The sequence below is a fragment of the Haliaeetus albicilla genome, chromosome 32 (genome assembly GCF_947461875.1).
Source record: "Haliaeetus albicilla chromosome 32, bHalAlb1.1, whole genome shotgun sequence".
NCBI classification, from domain to species: Eukaryota; Metazoa; Chordata; class Aves; order Accipitriformes; family Accipitridae; genus Haliaeetus; species Haliaeetus albicilla.
This window is the reverse complement of record NC_091514.1, coordinates 1,973,263-1,996,288: the sequence shown is the minus strand read 5'-3', so window position 1 is coordinate 1,996,288 and position 23,026 is coordinate 1,973,263.

Here is a 23,026-nt window from a genome sequence, read left to right as displayed (position 1 = left end):
GAACTGGGCATCTGTGCTTAACCACAGACGGCATATCTCACGGCGCTCGTTCTCGGCAGAGCCTCTTTCCGAAAAGGCAAACGTCCGGCTCCTTCTCCCACAAGGAAGGGGCCAGCCCTGAAAGCTCTTGCTGGTCTTCACTGGCCCCGTGCACCCTACCCACAGGCACAACAGCACTGGGCATCTGTGCTTAACCACAGACGGCATATCTCACGGCGCTCGTTCTCGGCAGAGCCTCTTTCCGAAAAGGCAAACGTCCGGCTCCTTCTCCCACAAGGAAGGGGCCAGCCCTGAAAGCTCTTGCTGGTCTTCACTGGCCCCGTGCACCCTACCCACAGGCACAACAGCACTGGGCATCTGTGCTTAACCACAGACGGCATATCTCACGGCGTTCGCTCTCGGCAGAGCCTCTTTCCGAAAAGGCAAACGTCCGGCTCCTTCTCCCACAAGGAAGGGGCCAGCCCTGAAAGCTCTTGCTGGTCTTCACTATCCCCGTGCACCCTACCCACAGGCACAACAGCACTGGGCATCTGTGCTTAACCACAGACGGCATATCTCACGGTGCTCGTTCTCGGCAGAGCCTCTTTCCGAAAAGGCAAACGTCCGGCTCCTTCTCCCACAAGGAAGGGGCCAGCCCTGAAAGCTCTTGCTGGTCTTCACTGGCCCCGTGCACCCTACTCAAAGGCACAACAGCACTGGGCATCTGTGCTTAACCACAGACTCAGCATCTCACGGCGCTCGTTCTCGGCAGAGCCTCTTTCCGAAAAGGCAAACGTCCGGCTCCTTCTCCCACAAGGAAGGGGCCAGCCCTGAAAGCTCTTGCTGGTCTTCACTGGCCCCGTGCACCCTACCCACAGGCACAACAGCACTGGGCATCTGTGCTTAACCACAGACGGCATATCTCACGGCGCTCGTTCTCGGCAGAGCCTCTTTCCGAAAAGGCAAACGTCCGGCTCCTTCTCCCACAAGGAAGGGGCCAGCCCTGAAAGCTCTTGCTGGTCTTCACTGTCCCCGTGCACCCTATCCACAGGCACAACAGCACTGGGCATCTGTGCTTTCCCAGAGACTCAGCATCTCACGGCGCTCGTTCTCGGCAGAGCCTCTTTCCGAAAAGGCAAACGTCCGGCTCCTTCTCCCACAAGGAAGGGGCCAGCCCTGAAAGCTCTTGCTGGTCTTCACCGTCCCCGTGCACCCTACCCACAGGCACAACAGCACTGGGCATCTGTGCTTAACCACAGACGGCATATCTCACGGCGCTCGTTCTCGGCAGAGCCTCTTTCCGAAAAGGCAAACGTCCGGCTCCTTCTCCCACAAGGAAGGGGCCAGCCCTGAAAGCTCTTGCTGGTCTTCACTGGCCCCGTGCACCCTACCCACAGGCACAACAGCACTGGGCATCTGTGCTTAACCTCAGACGGCATATCTCACGGCGCTCGTTCTCGGCAGAGCCTCTTTCCGAAAAGGCAAACGTCCGGCTCCTTCTCCCACAAGGAAGGGGCCAGCCCTGAAAACTCCTGCTGGTCTTCACTGGCCCCGTGCACCCTACCCACAGGCACAACAGCACTGGGCATCTGTGCTTTCCCAGAGACTCAGCATCTCACGGCGCTCGTTCTCGGCAGAGCCTCTTTCCGAAAAGGCAAACGTCCGGCTCCTTCTCCCACAAGGAAGGGGCCAGCCCTGAAAGCTCTTGCTGGTCTTCACTGGCCCCGTGCACCCTACCCACAGGCACAACAGCAATGGGCATCTGTGCTTAACCACAGACGGCATATCTCACGGCGCTCGTTCTCGGCAGAGCCTCTTTCCGAAAAGGCAAACGTCCGGCTCCTTCTCCCACAAGGAAGGGGCCAGCCCTGAAAGCTCTTGCTGGTCTTCACTGGCCCCGTGCACCCTATCCACAGGCACAACAGCAGTGGGTGTCTGTGCCTTTTTCAGAGGCTCAGCATCTCACTGCGTTCGCTCTCAGCAGAGCCTCTTTCCGAAAAGGCAAACGTCCGGCTCCTTCTCCCACAAGGAAGGGGCCAGCCCTGAAAGCTCTTGCTGGTCTTCACTGTCCCCGTGCACCCTACCCACAGGCACAACAGCACTGGGCATCTGTGCTTAACCGCAGACGGCATATCTCACGGCGCTCGTTCTCGGCAGAGCCTCTTTCCGAAAAGGCAAACGTCCGGCTCCTTCTCCCACAAGGAAGGGGCCAGCCCTGAAAGCTCTTGCTGGTCTTCACTGTCCCCGTGCACCCTATGAATAGGCACAACAGAACTGGGCATCTGTGCTTAACCACAGACGGCATATCTCACGGCGCTCGTTCTCGGCAGAGCCTCTTTCCGAAAAGGCAAACGTCCGGCTCCTTCTCCCACAAGGAAGGGGCCAGCCCTGAAAGCTCTTGCTGGTCTTCACTGGCCCCGTGCACCCTACCCACAGGCACAACAGCACTGGGCATCTGTGCTTAACCACAGACGGCATATCTCACGGCGCTCGTTCTCGGCAGAGCCTCTTTCCGAAAAGGCAAACGTCCGGCTCCTTCTCCCACAAGGAAGGGGCCAGCCCTGAAAGCTCTTGCTGGTCTTCACTGGCCCCGTGCACCCTACCCACAGGCACAACAGCACTGGGCATCTGTGCTTAACCACAGACGGCATATCTCACGGCGTTCGCTCTCGGCAGAGCCTCTTTCCGAAAAGGCAAACGTCCGGCTCCTTCTCCCACAAGGAAGGGGCCAGCCCTGAAAGCTCTTGCTGGTCTTCACTATCCCCGTGCACCCTACCCACAGGCACAACAGCACTGGGCATCTGTGCTTAACCACAGACGGCATATCTCACGGTGCTCGTTCTCGGCAGAGCCTCTTTCCGAAAAGGCAAACGTCCGGCTCCTTCTCCCACAAGGAAGGGGCCAGCCCTGAAAGCTCTTGCTGGTCTTCACTGGCCCCGTGCACCCTACTCAAAGGCACAACAGCACTGGGCATCTGTGCTTAACCACAGACTCAGCATCTCACGGCGCTCGTTCTCGGCAGAGCCTCTTTCCGAAAAGGCAAACGTCCGGCTCCTTCTCCCACAAGGAAGGGGCCAGCCCTGAAAGCTCTTGCTGGTCTTCACTGGCCCCGTGCACCCTACCCACAGGCACAACAGCACTGGGCATCTGTGCTTAACCACAGACGGCATATCTCACGGCGCTCGTTCTCGGCAGAGCCTCTTTCCGAAAAGGCAAACGTCCGGCTCCTTCTCCCACAAGGAAGGGGCCAGCCCTGAAAGCTCTTGCTGGTCTTCACTGTCCCCGTGTACCCTATCCACAGGCACAACAGCACTGGGCATCTGTGCTTTCCCAGAGACTCAGCATCTCATGGCGCTCGTTCTCGGCAGAGCCTCTTTCCGAAAAGGCAAACGTCCGGCTCCTTCTCCCACAAGGAAGGGGCCAGCCCTGAAAGCTCTTGCTGGTCTTCACCGTCCCCAAACACCCTATCCACAGGAACAACAGCACTGGGCATCTGTGCTTAACCACAGACGGCATATCTCACGGCGCTCGTTCTCGGCAGAGCCTCTTTCCGAAAAGGCAAACGTCCGGCTCCTTCTCCCACAAGGAAGGGGCCAGCCCTGAAAGCTCTTGCTGGTCTTCACTGTCCCCGTGCACCCTATGAATAGGCACAACAGCACTGGGCATCTGTGCTTAACCACAGACGGCATATCTCACGGCGCTCGTTCTCGGCAGAGCCTCTTTCCGAAAAGGCAATCGTTGGCTCCTTCTCCCACAAGGAAGGGGCCAGCCCTGAAAGCTCTTGCTGGTCTTCACTGGCCCCGTGCACCCTACCCACAGGCACAACAGCACTGGGCATCTGTGCTTAACCACAGACGGCATATCTCACGGCGCTCGTTCTCGGCAGAGCCTCTTTCCGAAAAGGCAAACGTCCGGCTCCTTCTCCCACAAGGAAGGGGCCAGCCCTGAAAGCTCTTGCTGGTCTTCACTGGCCCCGTGCACCCTACCCACAGGCACAACAGCAATGGGCATCTGTGCTTTCCCAGAGACTCAGCATCTCATGGCGCTCGTTCTCGGCAGAGCCTCTTTCCGAAAAGGCAAACGTCCGGCTCCTTCTCCCACAAGGAAGGGGCCAGCCCTGAAAGCTCTTGCTGGTCTTCACTGTCCCCGTGCACCCTACCCACAGGCACAACAGCACTGGGCATCTGTGCTTTCCCAGAGACTCAGCATCTCACTGCGTTCGCTCTCGGCAGAGCCTCTTTCCGAAAAGGCAAACGTCCGGCTCCTTCTCCCACAAGGAAGGGGCCAGCCCTGAAAGCTCTTGCTGGTCTTCACTGGCCCCGTGCACCCTACCCACAGGCACAACAGCACTGGGCATCTGTGCTTAACCACAGACGGCATATCTCACGGTGCTCGTTCTCGGCAGAGCCTCTTTCCGAAAAGGCAAACGTCCGGCTCCTTCTCCCACAAGGAAGGGGCCAGCCCTGAAAGCTCTTGCTGGTCTTCACTGTCCCCGTGCACCCTATGAATAGGCACAACAGCACTGGGCATCTGTGCTTAACCACAGACGGCATATCTCACGGCGCTCGTTCTCGGCAGTGCCTCTTTCCGAAAAGGCAAACGTCCGGCTCCTTCTCCCACAAGGAAGGGGCCAGCCCTGAAAGCTCTTGCTGGTCTTCACTGTCCCCGTGCACCCTACCCACAGGCACAACAGCACTGGGCATCTGTGCTTTCCCAGAGACTCAGCATCTCACGGCGCTCGTTCTCGGCAGAGCCTCTTTCCGAAAAGGCAAACGTCCGGCTCCTTCTCCCACAAGGAAGGGGCCAGCCCTGAAAGCTCTTGCTGGTCTTCACTGTCCCCGTGCACCCTACCCACAGGCACAACAGCACTGGGCATCTGTGCTTAACCACAGACGGCATATCTCACGGCGCTCGTTCTCGGCAGAGCCTCTTTCCGAAAAGGCAAACGTCCGGCTCCTTCTCCCACAAGGAAGGGGCCAGCCCTGAAAGCTCTTGCTGGTCTTCACCGTCCCCGTGCACCCTACCCACAGGCACAACAGCACTGGGCATCTGTGCTTAACCACAGACGGCATATCTCACGGCGCTCGTTCTCGGCAGAGCCTCTTTCCGAAAAGGCAAACGTCCGGCTCCTTCTCCCACAAGGAAGGGGCCAGCCCTGAAAGCTCTTGCTGGTCTTCACTGGCCCCGTGCACCCTACCCACAGGCACAACAGCACTGGGCATCTGTGCTTAACCTCAGACGGCATATCTCACGGCGCTCGTTCTCGGCAGAGCCTCTTTCCGAAAAGGCAAACGTCCGGCTCCTTCTCCCACAAGGAAGGGGCCAGCCCTGAAAGCTCTTGCTGGTCTTCACTGTCCCCGTGCACCCTACCCACAGGCACAACAGCACTGGGCATCTGTGCTTAACCGCAGACGGCATATCTCACGGCGCTCGTTCTCGGCAGTGCCTCTTTCCAAAAAGGCAAACGTCTGGCTCCTTCTCCCACAAGGAAGGGGCCAGCCCTGAAAACTCCTGCTGGTCTTCACTGTCCCCGTGCACCCTACCCACAGGCACAACAGCACTGGGCATCTGTGCTTTCCCAGAGACTCAGCATCTCACGGCGCTCGTTCTCGGCAGAGCCTCTTTCCGAAAAGGCAAACGTCCGGCTCCTTCTCCCACAAGGAAGGGGCCAGCCCTGAAAGCTCTTGCTGGTCTTAACCGTCCCCAAACACCCTATCCACAGGCACAACAGCACTGGGCATCTGTGCTTTCCCAGAGACTCAGCATCTCACTGCGTTCGCTCTCGGCAGAGCCTCTTTCCGAAAAGGCAAACGTCCGGCTCCTTCTCCCACAAGGAAGGGGCCAGCCCTGAAAGCTCTTGCTGGTCTTCACTGGCCCCGTGCACCCTACCCACAGGCACAACAGCACTGGGCATCTGTGCTTTCCCAGAGACTCAGCATCTCACGGCGCTCGTTCTCGGCAGAGCCTCTTTCCGAAAAGGCAAACGTCCGGCTCCTTCTCCCACAAGGAAGGGGCCAGCCCTGAAAGCTCTTGCTGGTCTTCACTGGCCCCGTGCACCCTACCCACAGGCACAACAGCACTGGGCATCTGTGCTTAACCACAGACGGCATATCTCACGGCGCTCGTTCTCGGCAGAGCCTCTTTCCGAAAAGGCAAACGTCCGGCTCCTTCTCCCACAAGGAAGGGGCCAGCCCTGAAAGCTCTTGCTGGTCTTCACCGTCCCCGTGCACCCTACCCACAGGCACAACATCACTGGGCATCTGTGCTTAACCACAGACGGCATATCTCACGGCGCTCGTTCTCGGCAGAGCCTCTTTCCGAAAAGGCAAACGTCCGGCTCCTTCTCCCACAAGGAAGGGGCCAGCCCTGAAAGCTCTTGCTGGTCTTCACTGGCCCCGTGCACCCTACCCACAGGCACAACAGCACTGGGCATCTGTGCTTAACCACAGACGGCATATCTCACGGCGCTCGTTCTCGGCAGAGCCTCTTTCCGAAAAGGCAAACGTCCGGCTCCTTCTCCCACAAGGAAGGGGCCAGCCCTGAAAGCTCTTGCTGGTCTTCACTGGCCCCGTGCACCCTACCCACAGGCACAACAGCACTGGGCATCTGTGCTTAACCGCAGACGGCATATCTCACGGCGCTCGTTCTCGGCAGTGCCTCTTTCCGAAAAGGCAAACGTCCGGCTCCTTCTCCCACAAGGAAGGGGCCAGCCCTGAAAACTCCTGCTGGTCTTCACTGGCCCCGTGCACCCTACCCACAGGCACAACAGCACTGGGCATCTGTGCTTTCCCAGAGACTCAGCATCTCACGGCGCTCGTTCTCGGCAGAGCCTCTTTCCGAAAAGGCAAACGTCCGGCTCCTTCTCCCACAAGGAAGGGGCCAGCCCTGAAAGCTCTTGCTGGTCTTCACTGGCCCCGTGCACCCTACCCACAGGCACAACAGCACTGGGCATCTGTGCTTAACCACAGACGGCATATCTCACGGCGCTCGTTCTCGGCAGAGCCTCTTTCCGAAAAGGCAAACGTCCGGCTCCTTCTCCCACAAAGAAGGGGCCAGCCCTGAAAGCTCTTGCTGGTCTTCACTGGCCCCGTGCACCCTATCCACAGGCACAACAGCAGTGGGTATCTGTGCTTTCCCAGAGACTCAGCATCTCATGGCGCTCGTTCTCGGCAGAGCCTCTTTCCGAAAAGGCAAACGTCCGGCTCCTTCTCCCACAAGGAAGGGGCCAGCCCTGAAAGCTCTTGCTGGTCTTCACTGGCCCCGTGCACCCTATCCACAGGCACAACAGCACTGGCCATCTGTGCTTTCCCAGAGACTCAGCATCTCATGGCGCTCGTTCTCGGCAGAGCCTCTTTCCGAAAAGGCAAACGTCCGGCTCCTTCTCCCACAAGGAAGGGGCCAGCCCTGAAAGCTCTTGCTGGTCTTCACTGGCCCCGTGCACCCTACCCACAGGCACAACAGCAGTGGGCATCTGTGCTTTCCCAGAGACTCAGCATCTCACGGCGCTCGTTCTCGGCAGAGCCTCTTTCCGAAAAGGCAAACGTTGGCTCCTTCTCCCACAAGGAAGGGGCCAGCCCTGAAAGCTCTTGCTGGTCTTCACTGGCCCCGTGCACCCTACCCACAGGCACAACAGCACTGGGCATCTGTGCTTAACCACAGACTCAGCATCTCACTGCGTTCGCTCTCGGCAGAGCCTCTTTCCGAAAAGGCAAACGTCCGGCTCCTTCTCCCACAAGGAAGGGGCCAGCCCTGAAAGCTCTTGCTGGTCTTCACTGGCCCCGTGCACCCTACCCACAGGCACAACAGCACTGGGCATCTGTGCTTAACCACAGACGGCATATCTCACGGTGCTCGTTCTCGGCAGAGCCTCTTTCCGAAAAGGCAAACGTCCGGCTCCTTCTCCCACAAGGAAGGGGCCAGCCCTGAAAGCTCTTGCTGGTCTTCACTGTCCCCGTGCACCCTATGAATAGGCACAACAGCACTGGGCATCTGTGCTTAACCACAGACGGCATATCTCACGGCGCTCGTTCTCGGCAGAGCCTCTTTCCGAAAAGGCAAACGTTGGCTCCTTCTCCCACAAGGAAGGGGCCAGCCCTGAAAGCTCTTGCTGGTCTTCACTGGCCCCGTGCACCCTACCCACAGGCACAACAGCACTGGGCATCTGTGCTTAACCACAGACGGCATATCTCACGGCGCTCGTTCTCGGCAGAGCCTCTTTCCGAAAAGGCAAACGTCCGGCTCCTTCTCCCACAAGGAAGGGGCCAGCCCTGAAAGCTCTTGCTGGTCTTCACTGTCCCCGTGCACCCTACCCACAGGCACAACAGCAATGGGCATCTGTGCTTTCCCAGAGACTCAGCATCTCATGGCGCTCGTTCTCGGCAGAGCCTCTTTCCGAAAAGGCAAACGTCCGGCTCCTTCTCCCACAAGGAAGGGGCCAGCCCTGAAAGCTCTTGCTGGTCTTCACTGTCCCCGTGCACCCTACCCACAGGCACAACAGCACTGGGCATCTGTGCTTTCCCAGAGACTCAGCATCTCACTGCGTTCGCTCTCGGCAGAGCCTCTTTCCGAAAAGGCAAACGTCCGGCTCCTTCTCCCACAAGGAAGGGGCCAGCCCTGAAAGCTCTTGCTGGTCTTCACTGGCCCCGTGCACCCTACCCACAGGCACAACAGCACTGGGCATCTGTGCTTAACCACAGACGGCATATCTCACGGTGCTCGTTCTCGGCAGAGCCTCTTTCCGAAAAGGCAAACGTCCGGCTCCTTCTCCCACAAGGAAGGGGCCAGCCCTGAAAGCTCTTGCTGGTCTTCACTGGCCCCGTGCACCCTACCCACAGGCACAACAGCACTGGGCATCTGTGCTTAACCGCAGACGGCATATCTCACGGCGCTCGTTCTCGGCAGAGCCTCTTTCCGAAAAGGCAAACGTTGGCTCCTTCTCCCACAAGGAAGGGGCCAGCCCTGAAAGCTCTTGCTGGTCTTCACTGGCCCCGTGCACCCTACCCACAGGCACAACAGCACTGGGCATCTGTGCTTTCCCAGAGACTCAGCATCTCACGGCGCTCGTTCTCGGCAGAGCCTCTTTCCGAAAAGGCAAATGTCCGGCTCCTTCTCCCACAAGGAAGGGGCCAGCCCTGAAAGCTCTTGCTGGTCTTCACTGTCCCCGTGCACCCTACCCACAGGCACAACAGCACTGGGCATCTGTGCTTAACCACAGACGGCATATCTCACGGCGCTCGTTCTCGGCAGAGCCTCTTTCCGAAAAGGCAAACGTCCGGCTCCTTCTCCCACAAGGAAGGGGCCAGCCCTGAAAGCTCTTGCTGGTCTTCACCGTCCCCGTGCACCCTACCCACAGGCACAACAGCACTGGGCATCTGTGCTTAACCACAGACGGCATATCTCACGGCGCTCGTTCTCGGCAGAGCCTCTTTCCGAAAAGGCAAACGTCCGGCTCCTTCTCCCACAAGGAAGGGGCCAGCCCTGAAAGCTCTTGCTGGTCTTCACTGGCCCCGTGCACCCTACCCACAGGCACAACAGCACTGGGCATCTGTGCTTAACCTCAGACGGCATATCTCACGGCGCTCGTTCTCGGCAGAGCCTCTTTCCGAAAAGGCAAACGTCCGGCTCCTTCTCCCACAAGGAAGGGGCCAGCCCTGAAAGCTCTTGCTGGTCTTCACTGTCCCCGTGCACCCTACCCACAGGCACAACAGCACTGGGCATCTGTGCTTAACCGCAGACGGCATATCTCACGGCGCTCGTTCTCGGCAGTGCCTCTTTCCAAAAAGGCAAACGTCCGGCTCCTTCTCCCACAAGGAAGGGGCCAGCCCTGAAAACTCCTGCTGGTCTTCACTGTCCCCGTGCCCCCTACCCACAGGCACAACAGCACTGGGCATCTGTGCTTTCCCAGGGACTCAGCATCTCACGGCGCTCGTTCTCGGCAGAGCCTCTTTCCGAAAAGGCAAACGTCCGGCTCCTTCTCCCACAAGGAAGGGGCCAGCCCTGAAAGCTCTTGCTGGTCTTCACTGGCCCCGTGCACCCTACCCACAGGCACAACAGCACTGGGCATCTGTGCTTAACCACAGACGGCATATCTCACGGTGCTCGTTCTCGGCAGAGCCTCTTTCCGAAAAGGCAAACGTCCGGCTCCTTCTCCCACAAGGAAGGGGCCAGCCCTGAAAGCTCTTGCTGGTCTTCACTGTCCCCGTGCACCCTATCCACAGGCACAACAGCAGTGTGTATCTGTGCCTTTTTCAGAGGCTCAGCATCTCACTGCGTTCGCTCTCAGCAGAGCCTCTTTCCGAAAAGGCAAACGTCCGGCTCCTTCTCCCACAAGGAAGGGGCCAGCCCTGAAAGCTCTTGCTGGTCTTCACTGGCCCCGTGCACCCTACCCACAGGCACAACAGCACTGGGCATCTGTGCTTAACCGCAGACGGCATATCTCACGGCGCTCGTTCTCGGCAGAGCCTCTTTCCGAAAAGGCAAACGTCCGGCTCCTTCTCCCACAAGGAAGGGGCCAGCCCTGGAAGCTCTTGCTGGTCTTCACTGGCCCCGTGCACCCTATGAATAGGCACAACAGCACTGGGCATCTGTGCTTAACCACAGACGGCATATCTCACGGCGCTCGTTCTCGGCAGAGCCTCTTTCCGAAAAGGCAAACGTCCGGCTCCTTCTCCCACAAGGAAGGGGCCAGCCCTGAAAGCTCTTGCTGGTCTTCACTGGCCCCGTGCACCCTACCCACAGGCACAACAGCACTGGGCATCTGTGCTTAACCACAGACGGCATATCTCACGGCGCTCGTTCTCGGCAGAGCCTCTTTCCGAAAAGGCAAACGTCCGGCTCCTTCTCCCACAAGGAAGGGGCCAGCCCTGAAAGCTCTTGCTGGTCTTCACTGGCCCCGTGCACCCTACTCAAAGGCACAACAGCACTGGGCATCTGTGCTTTCCCAGAGACTCAGCATCTCACGGCGCTCGTTCTCGGCAGAGCCTCTTTCCGAAAAGGCAAACGTCCGGCTCCTTCTCCCACAAGGAAGGGGCCAGCCCTGAAAGCTCTTGCTGGTCTTCACTGGCCCCGTGCACCCTACCCACAGGCACAACAGCACTGGGCATCTGTGCTTAACCACAGACGGCATATCTCACGGCGCTCGTTCTCGGCAGAGCCTCTTTCCGAAAAGGCAAACGTCCGGCTCCTTCTCCCACAAGGAAGGGGCCAGCCCTGAAAGCTCTTGCTGGTCTTCACCGGCCCCGTGCACCCTATCCACAGGCACAACAGCACTGGGCATCTGTGCTTTCCCAGAGACTCAGCATCTCACGGCGCTCGTTCTCGGCAGAGCCTCTTTCCGAAAAGGCAAACGTCCGGCTCCTTCTCCCACAAGGAAGGGGCCAGCCCTGAAAGCTCTTGCTGGTCTTCACTGTCCCCGTGTACCCTATCCACAGTCACAACAGCACTGGGCATCTGTGCTTTCCCAGAGACTCAGCATCTCATGGCGCTCGTTCTCGGCAGAGCCTCTTTCCGAAAAGGCAAACGTCCGGCTCCTTCTCCCACAAGGAAGGGGCCAGCCCTGAAAGCTCTTGCTGGTCTTAACCGTCCCCAAACACCCTACCCACAGGCACAACAGCACTGGGCATCTGTGCTTTCCCAGAGACTCAGCATCTCACTGCGTTCGCTCTCGGAAGAGCCTCTTTCCGAAAAGGCAAACGTCCGGCTCCTTCTCCCACAAGGAAGGGGCCAGCCCTGAAAGCTCTTGCTGGTCTTCACTGGCCCCGTGCACCCTACCCACAGGCACAACAGCACTGGGCATCTGTGCTTTCCCAGAGACTCAGCATCTCACGGCGCTCGTTCTCGGCAGAGCCTCTTTCCGAAAAGGCAAACGTTGGCTCCTTCTCCCACAAGGAAGGGGCCAGCCCTGAAAGCTCTTGCTGGTCTTCACTGGCCCCGTGCACCCTACCCACAGGCACAACAGCACTGGGCATCTGTGCTTAACCACAGACGGCATATCTCACGGTGCTCGTTCTCGGCAGAGCCTCTTTCCGAAAAGGCAAACGTCCGGCTCCTTCTCCCACAAGGAAGGGGCCAGCCCTGAAAGCTCTTGCTGGTCTTCACTGTCCCCGTGCACCCTACCCACAGGCACAACAGCACTGGGCATCTGTGCTTTCCCAGAGACTCAGCATCTCATGGCGCTCATTCTCGGCAGAGCCTCTTTCCGAAAAGGCAAACGTCCGGCTCCTTCTCCCACAAGGAAGGGGCCAGCCCTGAAAGCTCTTGCTGGTCTTCACTGGCCCCGTGCACCCTACCCACAGGCACAACAGCACTGGGCATCTGTGCTTTCCCAGAGACTCAGCATCTCACTGCGTTCGCTCTCGGCAGAGCCTCTTTCCGAAAAGGCAAACGTCCGGCTCCTTCTCCCACAAGGAAGGGGCCAGCCCTGAAAGCTCTTGCTGGTCTTCACTGGCCCCGTGCACCCTACCCACAGGCACAACAGCACTGGGCATCTGTGCTTAACCACAGACGGCATATCTCACGGTGCTCGTTCTCGGCAGAGCCTCTTTCCGAAAAGGCAAACGTCCGGCTCCTTCTCCCACAAGGAAGGGGCCAGCCCTGAAAGCTCTTGCTGGTCTTCACTGTCCCCGTGCACCCTATGAATAGGCACAACAGCACTGGGCATCTGTGCTTAACCACAGACGGCATATCTCACGGCGCTCGTTCTCGGCAGAGCCTCTTTCCGAAAAGGCAAACGTTGGCTCCTTCTCCCACAAGGAAGGGGCCAGCCCTGAAAGCTCTTGCTGGTCTTCACTGGCCCCGTGCACCCTACCCACAGGCACAACAGCACTGGGCATCTGTGCTTAACCACAGACGGCATATCTCACGGCGCTCGTTCTCGGCAGAGCCTCTTTCCGAAAAGGCAAACGTCCGGCTCCTTCTCCCACAAGGAAGGGGCCAGCCCTGAAAGCTCTTGCTGGTCTTCACTGGCCCCGTGCACCCTACCCACAGGCACAACAGCACTGGGCATCTGTGCTTTCCCAGAGACTCAGCATCTCACGGCGCTCGTTCTCGGCAGAGCCTCTTTCCGAAAAGGCAAACGTCCGGCTCCTTCTCCCACAAGGAAGGGGCCAGCCCTGAAAGCTCTTGCTGGTCTTCACTGTCCCCGTGCACCCTACCCACAGGCACAACAGCACTGGGCATCTGTGCTTTCCCAGAGACTCAGCATCTCACTGCGTTCGCTCTCGGCAGAGCCTCTTTCCGAAAAGGCAAACGTCCGGCTCCTTCTCCCACAAGGAAGGGGCCAGCCCTGAAAGCTCTTGCTGGTCTTCACTGGCCCCGTGCACCCTACCCACAGGCACAACAGCACTGGGCATCTGTGCTTAACCACAGACGGCATATCTCACGGTGCTCGTTCTCGGCAGAGCCTCTTTCCGAAAAGGCAAACGTCCGGCTCCTTCTCCCACAAGGAAGGGGCCAGCCCTGAAAGCTCTTGCTGGTCTTCACTGTCCCCGTGCACCCTATCCACAGGCACAACAGCACTGGGCATCTGTGCTTAACCACAGACGGCATATCTCACGGCGCTCGTTCTCGGCAGAGCCTCTTTCCGAAAAGGCAAACGTCCGGCTCCTTCTCCCACAAGGAAGGGGCCAGCCCTGAAAGCTCTTGCTGGTCTTCACTGGCCCCGTGCACCCTACCCACAGGCACAACAGCACTGGGCATCTGTGCTTTCCCAGAGACTCAGCATCTCACGGCGCTCGTTCTCGGCAGAGCCTCTTTCCGAAAAGGCAAACGTCCGGCTCCTTCTCCCACAAGGAAGGGGCCAGCCCTGAAAGCTCTTGCTGGTCTTCACTGTCCCCGTGCACCCTACCCACAGGCACAACAGCACTGGGCATCTGTGCTTAACCACAGACGGCATATCTCACGGCGCTCGTTCTCGGCAGAGCCTCTTTCCGAAAAGGCAAACGTCCGGCTCCTTCTCCCACAAGGAAGGGGCCAGCCCTGAAAGCTCTTGCTGGTCTTCACCGTCCCCGTGCACCCTACCCACAGGCACAACAGCACTGGGCATCTGTGCTTAACCACAGACGGCATATCTCACGGCGCTCGTTCTCGGCAGAGCCTCTTTCCGAAAAGGCAAACGTCCGGCTCCTTCTCCCACAAGGAAGGGGCCAGCCCTGAAAGCTCTTGCTGGTCTTCACTGGCCCCGTGCACCCTACCCACAGGCACAACAGCACTGGGCATCTGTGCTTAACCTCAGACGGCATATCTCACGGCGCTCGTTCTCGGCAGAGCCTCTTTCCGAAAAGGCAAACGTCCAGCTCCTTCTCCCACAAGGAAGGGGCCAGCCCTGAAAGCTCTTGCTGGTCTTCACTGTCCCCGTGCACCCTACCCACAGGCACAACAGCACTGGGCATCTGTGCTTAACCACAGACGGCATATCTCACAGCGCTCGTTCTCGGCAGTGCCTCTTTCCGAAAAGGCAAACGTCCGGCTCCTTCTCCCACAAGGAAGGGGCCAGCCCTGAAAGCTCTTGCTGGTCTTCACTGGCCCCGTGCACCCTACCCACAGGCACAACAGCACTGGGCATCTGTGCTTAACCACAGACGGCATATCTCACGGCGCTCGTTCTCGGCAGAGCCTCTTTCCGAAAAGGCAAACGTCCGGCTCCTTCTCCCACAAGGAAGGGGCCAGCCCTGAAAGCTCTTGCTGGTCTTCACTGTCCCCGTGCACCCTATGAATAGGCACAACAGCACTGGGCATCTGTGCTTAACCACAGACGGCATATCTCACGGCGCTCGTTCTCGGCAGAGCCTCTTTCCGAAAAGGCAAACGTCCGGCTCCTTCTCCCACAAGGAAGGGGCCAGCCCTGAAAGCTCTTGCTGGTCTTCACTGTCCCCGTGCACCCTACCCACAGGCACAACAGCACTGGGCATCTGTGCTTTCCCAGAGACTCAGCATCTCACTGCGTTCGCTCTCGGCAGAGCCTCTTTCCGAAAAGGCAAACGTCCGGCTCCTTCTCCCACAAGGAAGGGGCCAGCCCTGAAAGCTCTTGCTGGTCTTCACTGGCCCCGTGCACCCTACCCACAGGCACAACAGCACTGGGCATCTGTGCTTAACCACAGACGGCATATCTCACGGTGCTCGTTCTCGGCAGAGCCTCTTTCCGAAAAGGCAAACGTCCGGCTCCTTCTCCCACAAGGAAGGGGCCAGCCCTGAAAGCTCTTGCTGGTCTTCACTGTCCCCGTGCACCCTATGAATAGGCACAACAGCACTGGGCATCTGTGCTTAACCACAGACGGCATATCTCACGGCGCTCGTTCTCGGCAGAGCCTCTTTCCGAAAAGGCAAACGTTGGCTCCTTCTCCCACAAGGAAGGGGCCAGCCCTGAAAGCTCTTGCTGGTCTTCACTGGCCCCGTGCACCCTACCCACAGGCACAACAGCACTGGGCATCTGTGCTTAACCACAGACGGCATATCTCACGGCGCTCGTTCTCGGCAGAGCCTCTTTCCGAAAAGGCAAACGTCCGGCTCCTTCTCCCACAAGGAAGGGGCCAGCCCTGAAAGCTCTTGCTGGTCTTCACTGTCCCCGTGCACCCTACCCACAGGCACAACAGCACTGGGCATCTGTGCTTTCCCAGAGACTCAGCATCTCATGGCGCTCGTTCTCGGCAGAGCCTCTTTCCGAAAAGGCAAACGTCCGGCTCCTTCTCCCACAAGGAAGGGGCCAGCCCTGAAAGCTCTTGCTGGTCTTCACTGTCCCCGTGCACCCTACCCACAGGCACAACAGCACTGGGCATCTGTGCTTTCCCAGAGACTCAGCATCTCACTGCGTTCGCTCTCGGCAGAGCCTCTTTCCGAAAAGGCAAACGTCCGGCTCCTTCTCCCACAAGGAAGGGGCCAGCCCTGAAAGCTCTTGCTGGTCTTCACTGGCCCCGTGCACCCTACCCACAGGCACAACAGCACTGGGCATCTGTGCTTAACCACAGACGGCATATCTCACGGTGCTCGTTCTCGGCAGAGCCTCTTTCCGAAAAGGCAAACGTCCGGCTCCTTCTCCCACAAGGAAGGGGCCAGCCCTGAAAGCTCTTGCTGGTCTTCACTGTCCCCGTGCACCCTATCCACAGGCACAGCAGCAATGGGCATCTGTGCTTAACCTCAGACGGCATATCTCACGGCGCTCGTTCTCGGCAGAGCCTCTTTCCGAAAAGGCAAACGTCCGGCTCCTTCTCCCACAAGGAAGGGGCCAGCCCTGAAAGCTCTTGCTGGTCTTCACTGGCCCCGTGCACCCTACCCACAGGCACAACAGCACTGGACATCTGTGCTTTCCCAGAGACTCAGCATCTCACGGCGCTCGTTCTCGGCAGAGCCTCTTTCCGAAAAGGCAAACGTCCGGCTCCTTCTCCCACAAGGAAGGGGCCAGCCCTGAAAGCTCTTGCTGGTCTTCACTGGCCCCGTGCACCCTACCCACAGGCACAACAGCACTGGGCATCTGTGCTTAACCACAGACGGCATATCTCACGGCGCTCGTTCTCGGCAGAGCCTCTTTCCGAAAAGGCAAACGTCCGGCTCCTTCTCCCACAAGGAAGGGGCCAGCCCTGAAAGCTCTTGCTGGTCTTCACTGTCCCCGTGTACCCTATCCACAGGCACAACAGCACTGGGCATCTGTGCTTTCCCAGAGACTCAGCATCTCATGGCGCTCGTTCTCGGCAGAGCCTCTTTCCGAAAAGGCAAACGTCCGGCTCCTTCTCCCACAAGGAAGGGGCCAGCCCTGAAAGCTCTTGCTGGTCTTAACCGTCCCCAAACACCCTATCCACAGGCACAACAGCACTGGGCATCTGTGCTTTCCCAGAGACTCAGCATCTCACTGCTTTCGCTCTCGGAAGAGCCTCTTTCCGAAAAGGCAAACGTCCGGCTCCTTCTCCCACAAGGAAGGGGCCAGCCCTGAAAGCTCTTGCTGGTCTTCACTGGCCCCGTGCACCCTACCCACAGGCACAACAGCACTGGGCATCTGTGCTTTCCCAGAGACTCAGCATCTCACGGCGCTCGTTCTCGGCAGAGCCTCTTTCCGAAAAGGCAAACGTTGGCTCCTTCTCCCACAAGGAAGGGGCCAGCCCTGAAAGCTCTTGCTGGTCTTCACTGGCCCCGTGCACCCTACCCACAGGCACAACAGCACTGGGCATCTGTGCTTAACCACAGACGGCATATCTCACGGCGCTCGTTCTCGGCAGAGCCTCTTTCCGAAAAGGCAAACGTCCGGCTCCTTCTCCCACAAGGAAGGGGCCAGCCCTGAAAGCTCTTGCTGGTCTTCACTGTCCCCGTGCACCCTACCCACAGGCACAACAGCACTGGGCATCTGTGCTTTCCCAGAGACTCAGCATCTCATGGCGCTCGTTCTCGGCAGAGCCTCTTTCCGAAAAGGCAAACGTCCGGCTCCTTCTCCCACAAGGAAGGGGCCAGCCCTGAAAGCTCTTGCTGGTCTTCACTGGCCCCGTGCACCCTACCCACAGGCACAACAGCACTGGGCATCTGTGCTTAACCACAGACGGCATATCTCACGGTGCTCGTTCTCGGCAGAGCCTCTTTCCGAAAAGGCAAACGTCCGGCTCCTTCTCCCACAAGGAAGGGGCCAGCCCTGAAAGCTCTTGCTGGTCTTCACTGGCCCCGTGCACCCTATGAATAGGCACAACAGCACTGGGCATCTGTGCTTAACCACAGACGGCATATCTCACGGCGCTCGTTCTCGGCAGAGCCTCTTTCCGAAAAGGCAAACGTTGGCTCCTTCTCCCACAAGGAAGGGGCCAGCCCTGAAAGCTCTTGCTGGTCTTCACTGGCCCCGTGCACCCTACCCACAGGCACAACAGCACTGGGCATCTGTGCTTAACCACAGACGGCATATCTCACGGCGCTCGTTCTCGGCAGAGCCTCTTTCCGAAAAGGCAAACGTCCGGCTCCTTCTCCCACAAGGAAGGGGCCAGCCCTGAAAGCTCTTGCTGGTCTTCACTGTCCCCGTGCACCCTACCCACAGGCACAACAGCACTGGGCATCTGTGCTTTCCCAGAGACTCAGCATCTCACTGCGTTCGCTCTCGGCAGAGCCTCTTTCCGAAAAGGCAAACGTCCGGCTCCTTCTCCCACAAGGAAGGGGCCAGCCCTGAAAGCTCTTGCTGGTCTTCACTGGCCCCGTGCACCCTACCCACAGGCACAACAGCACTGGGCATCTGTGCTTAACCACAGACGGCATATCTCACGGTGCTCGTTCTCGGCAGAGCCTCTTTCCGAAAAGGCAAACGTCCGGCTCCTTCTCCCACAAGGAAGGGGCCAGCCCTGAAAGCTCTTGCTGGTCTTCACTGTCCCCGTGCACCCTATGAATAGGCACAACAGCACTGGGCATCTGTGCTTAACCACAGACGGCATATCTCACGGCGCTCGTTCTCGGCAGAGCCTCTTTCCGAAAAGGCAAACGTCCGGCTCCTTCTCCCACAAGGAAGGGGCCAGCCCTGAAAGCTCTTGCTGGTCTTCACCGTCCCCGTGCACCCTACCCACAGGCACAACAGCACTGGGCATCTGTGCTTTCCCAGAGACTCAGCATCTCACGGCGCTCGTTCTCGGCAGAGCCTCTTTCCGAAAAGGCAAACGTCCGGCTCCTTCTCCCACAAGGAAGGGGCCAGCCCTGAAAGCTCTTGCTGGTCTTCACTGTCCCCGTGCACCCTACCCACAGGCACAACAGCACTGGGCATCTGTGCTTAACCACAGACGGCATATCTCACGGCGCTCGTTCTCGGCAGAGCCTCTTTCCGAAAAGGCAAACGTCCGGCTCCTTCTCCCACAAGGAAGGGGCCAGCCCTGAAAGCTCTTGCTGGTCTTCACCGTCCCCGTGCACCCTACCCACAGGCACAACAGCACTGGGCATCTGTGCTTAACCACAGACGGCATATCTCACGGCGCTCGTTCTCGGCAGAGCCTCTTTCCGAAAAGGCAAACGTCCGGCTCCTTCTCCCACAAGGAAGGGGCCAGCCCTGAAAGCTCTTGCTGGTCTTCACTGGCCCCGTGCACCCTACCCACAGGCACAACAGCACTGGGCATCTGTGCTTAACCTCAGACGGCATATCTCACGGCGCTCGTTCTCGGCAGAGCCTCTTTCCGAAAAGGCAAACGTCCAGCTCCTTCTCCCACAAGGAAGGGGCCAGCCCTGAAAGCTCTTGCTGGTCTTCACTGTCCCCGTGCACCCTACCCACAGGCACAACAGCACTGGGCATCTGTGCTTAACCACAGACGGCATATCTCACAGCGCTCGTTCTCGGCAGTGCCTCTTTCCGAAAAGGCAAACGTCCGGCTCCTTCTCCCACAAGGAAGGGGCCAGCCCTGAAAGCTCTTGCTGGTCTTCACTGGCCCCGTGCACCCTACCCACAGGCACAACAGCACTGGGCATCTGTGCTTAACCACAGACGGCATATCTCACGGTGCTCGTTCTCGGCAGAGCCTCTTTCCGAAAAGGCAAACGTCCGGCTCCTTCTCCCACAAGGAAGGGGCCAGCCCTGAAAGCTCTTGCTGGTCTTCACTGTCCCCGTGCACCCTATGAATAGGCACAACAGCACTGGGCATCTGTGCTTAACCACAGACGGCATATCTCACGGCGCTCGTTCTCGGCAGAGCCTCTTTCCGAAAAGGCAAACGTCCGGCTCCTTCTCCCACAAGGAAGGGGCCAGCCCTGAAAGCTCTTGCTGGTCTTCACTGGCCCCGTGCACCCTACCCACAGGCACAACAGCACTGGGCATCTGTGCTTTCCCAGAGACTCAGCATCTCACTGCGTTCGCTCTCGGCAGAGCCTCTTTCCGAAAAGGCAAACGTCCGGCTCCTTCTCCCACAAGGAAGGGGCCAGCCCTGAAAGCTCTTGCTGGTCTTCACTGGCCCCGTGCACCCTACCCACAGGCACAACAGCACTGGGCATCTGTGCTTAACCACAGACGGCATATCTCACGGTGCTCGTTCTCGGCAGAGCCTCTTTCCGAAAAGGCAAACGTCCGGCTCCTTCTCCCACAAGGAAGGGGCCAGCCCTGAAAGCTCTTGCTGGTCTTCACTGTCCCCGTGCACCCTATGAATAGGCACAACAGCACTGGGCATCTGTGCTTAACCACAGACGGCATATCTCACGGCGCTCGTTCTCGGCAGAGCCTCTTTCCGAAAAGGCAAACGTTGGCTCCTTCTCCCACAAGGAAGGGGCCAGCCCTGAAAGCTCTTGCTGGTCTTCACTGGCCCCGTGCACCCTACCCACAGGCACAACAGCACTGGGCATCTGTGCTTAACCACAGACGGCATATCTCACGGCGCTCGTTCTCGGCAGAGCCTCTTTCCGAAAAGGCAAACGTCCGGCTCCTTCTCCCACAAGGAAGGGGCCAGCCCTGAAAGCTCTTGCTGGTCTTCACTGTCCCCGTGCACCCTACCCACAGGCACAACAGCACTGGGCATCTGTGCTTTCCCAGAGACTCAGCATCTCATGGCGCTCGTTCTCGGCAGAGCCTCTTTCCGAAAAGGCAAACGTCCGGCTCCTTCTCCCACAAGGAAGGGGCCAGCCCTGAAAGCTCTTGCTGGTCTTCACTGTCCCCGTGCACCCTACCCACAGGCACAACAGCACTGGGCATCTGTGCTTTCCCAGAGACTCAGCATCTCACTGCGTTCGCTCTCGGCAGAGCCTCTTTCCGAAAAGGCAAACGTCCGGCTCCTTCTCCCACAAGGAAGGGGCCAGCCCTGAAAGCTCTTGCTGGTCTTCACTGGCCCCGTGCACCCTACCCACAGGCACAACAGCACTGGGCATCTGTGCTTAACCACAGACGGCATATCTCACGGTGCTCGTTCTCGGCAGAGCCTCTTTCCGAAAAGGCAAACGTCCGGCTCCTTCTCCCACAAGGAAGGGGCCAGCCCTGAAAGCTCTTGCTGGTCTTCACTGTCCCCGTGCACCCTATCCACAGGCACAGCAGCAATGGGCATCTGTGCTTAACCACAGACGGCATATCTCACGGCGCTCGTTCCCGGCAGAGCCTCTTTCCGAAAAGGCAAACGTCCGGCTCCTTCTCCCACAAGGAAGGGGCCAGCCCTGAAAGCTCTTGCTGGTCTTCACTGGCCCCGTGCACCCTACCCACAGGCACAACAGCACTGGACATCTGTGCTTTCCCAGAGACTCAGCATCTCACGGCGCTCGTTCTCGGCAGAGCCTCTTTCCGAAAAGGCAAACGTCCGGCTCCTTCTCCCACAAGGAAGGGGCCAGCCCTGAAAGCTCTTGCTGGTCTTCACCGTCCCCGTGCACCCTACCCACAGGCACAACAGCACTGGGCATCTGTGCTTAACCACAGACGGCATATCTCACGGCGCTCGTTCTCGGCAGAGCCTCTTTCCGAAAAGGCAAACGTCCGGCTCCTTCTCCCACAAGGAAGGGGCCAGCCCTGAAAGCTCTGGCTGGTCTTCACCGTCCCCGTGCACCCTACCCACAGGCACAACAGCACTGGGCATCTGTGCTTAACCACAGACGGCATATCTCACGGCGCTCGTTCTCGGCAGAGCCTCTTTCCGAAAAGGCAAACGTCCGGCTCCTTCTCCCACAAGGAAGGGGCCAGCCCTGAAAGCTCTTGCTGGTCTTCACTGGCCCCGTGCACCCTACCCACAGGCACAACAGCACTGGGCATCTGTGCTTAACCACAGACGGCATATCTCACGGCGCTCGTTCTCGGCAGAGCCTCTTTCCGAAAAGGCAAACGTCCGGCTCCTTCTCCCACAAGGAAGGGGCCAGCCCTGAAAGCTCTTGCTGGTCTTCACTGTCCCCGTGCACCCTACCCACAGGCACAACAGCACTGGGCATCTGTGCTTAACCACAGACGGCATATCTCACAGCGCTCGTTCTCGGCAGTGCCTCTTTCCGAAAAGGCAAACGTCCGGCTCCTTCTCCCACAAGGAAGGGGCCAGCCCTGAAAGCTCTTGCTGGTCTTCACTGGCCCCGTGCACCCTACCCACAGGCACAACAGCACTGGGCATCTGTGCTTAACCACAGACGGCATATCTCACGGTGCTCGTTCTCGGCAGAGCCTCTTTCCGAAAAGGCAAACGTCCGGCTCCTTCTCCCACAAGGAAGGGGCCAGCCCTGAAAGCTCTTGCTGGTCTTCACTGTCCCCGTGCACCCTATGAATAGGCACAACAGCACTGGGCATCTGTGCTTAACCACAGACGGCATATCTCACGGCGCTCGTTCTCGGCAGAGCCTCTTTCCGAAAAGGCAAACGTTGGCTCCTTCTCCCACAAGGAAGGGGCCAGCCCTGAAAGCTCTTGCTGGTCTTCACTGGCCCCGTGCACCCTACCCACAGGCACAACAGCACTGGGCATCTGTGCTTAACCACAGACGGCATATCTCACGGTGCTTGTTCTCGGCAGAGCCTCTTTCCGAAAAGGCAAACGTCCGGCTCCTTCTCCCACAAGGAAGGGGCCAGCCCTGAAAGCTCTTGCTGGTCTTCACTGTCCCCGTGCACCCTATGAATAGGCACAACAGCACTGGGCATCTGTGCTTAACCACAGACGGCATATCTCACGGCGCTCGTTCTCGGCAGAGCCTCTTTCCGAAAAGGCAAACGTTGGCTCATTCTCCCACAAGGAAGGGGCCAGCCCTGAAAGCTCTTGCTGGTCTTCACTGGCCCCGTGCACCCTACCCACAGGCACAACAGCACTGGGCATCTGTGCTTAACCACAGACGGCATATCTCACGGCGCTCGTTCTCGGCAGAGCCTCTTTCCGAAAAGGCAAACGTCCGGCTCCTTCTCCCACAAGGAAGGGGCCAGCCCTGAAAGCTCTTGCTGGTCTTCACTGTCCCCGTGCACCCTACCCACAGGCACAACAGCACTGGGCATCTGTGCTTTCCCAGAGACTCAGCATCTCATGGCGCTCGTTCTCGGCAGAGCCTCTTTCCGAAAAGGCAAACGTCCGGCTCCTTCTCCCACAAGGAAGGGGCCAGCCCTGAAAGCTCTTGCTGGTCTTCACTGTCCCCGTGCACCCTACCCACAGGCACAACAGCACTGGGCATCTGTGCTTTCCCAGAG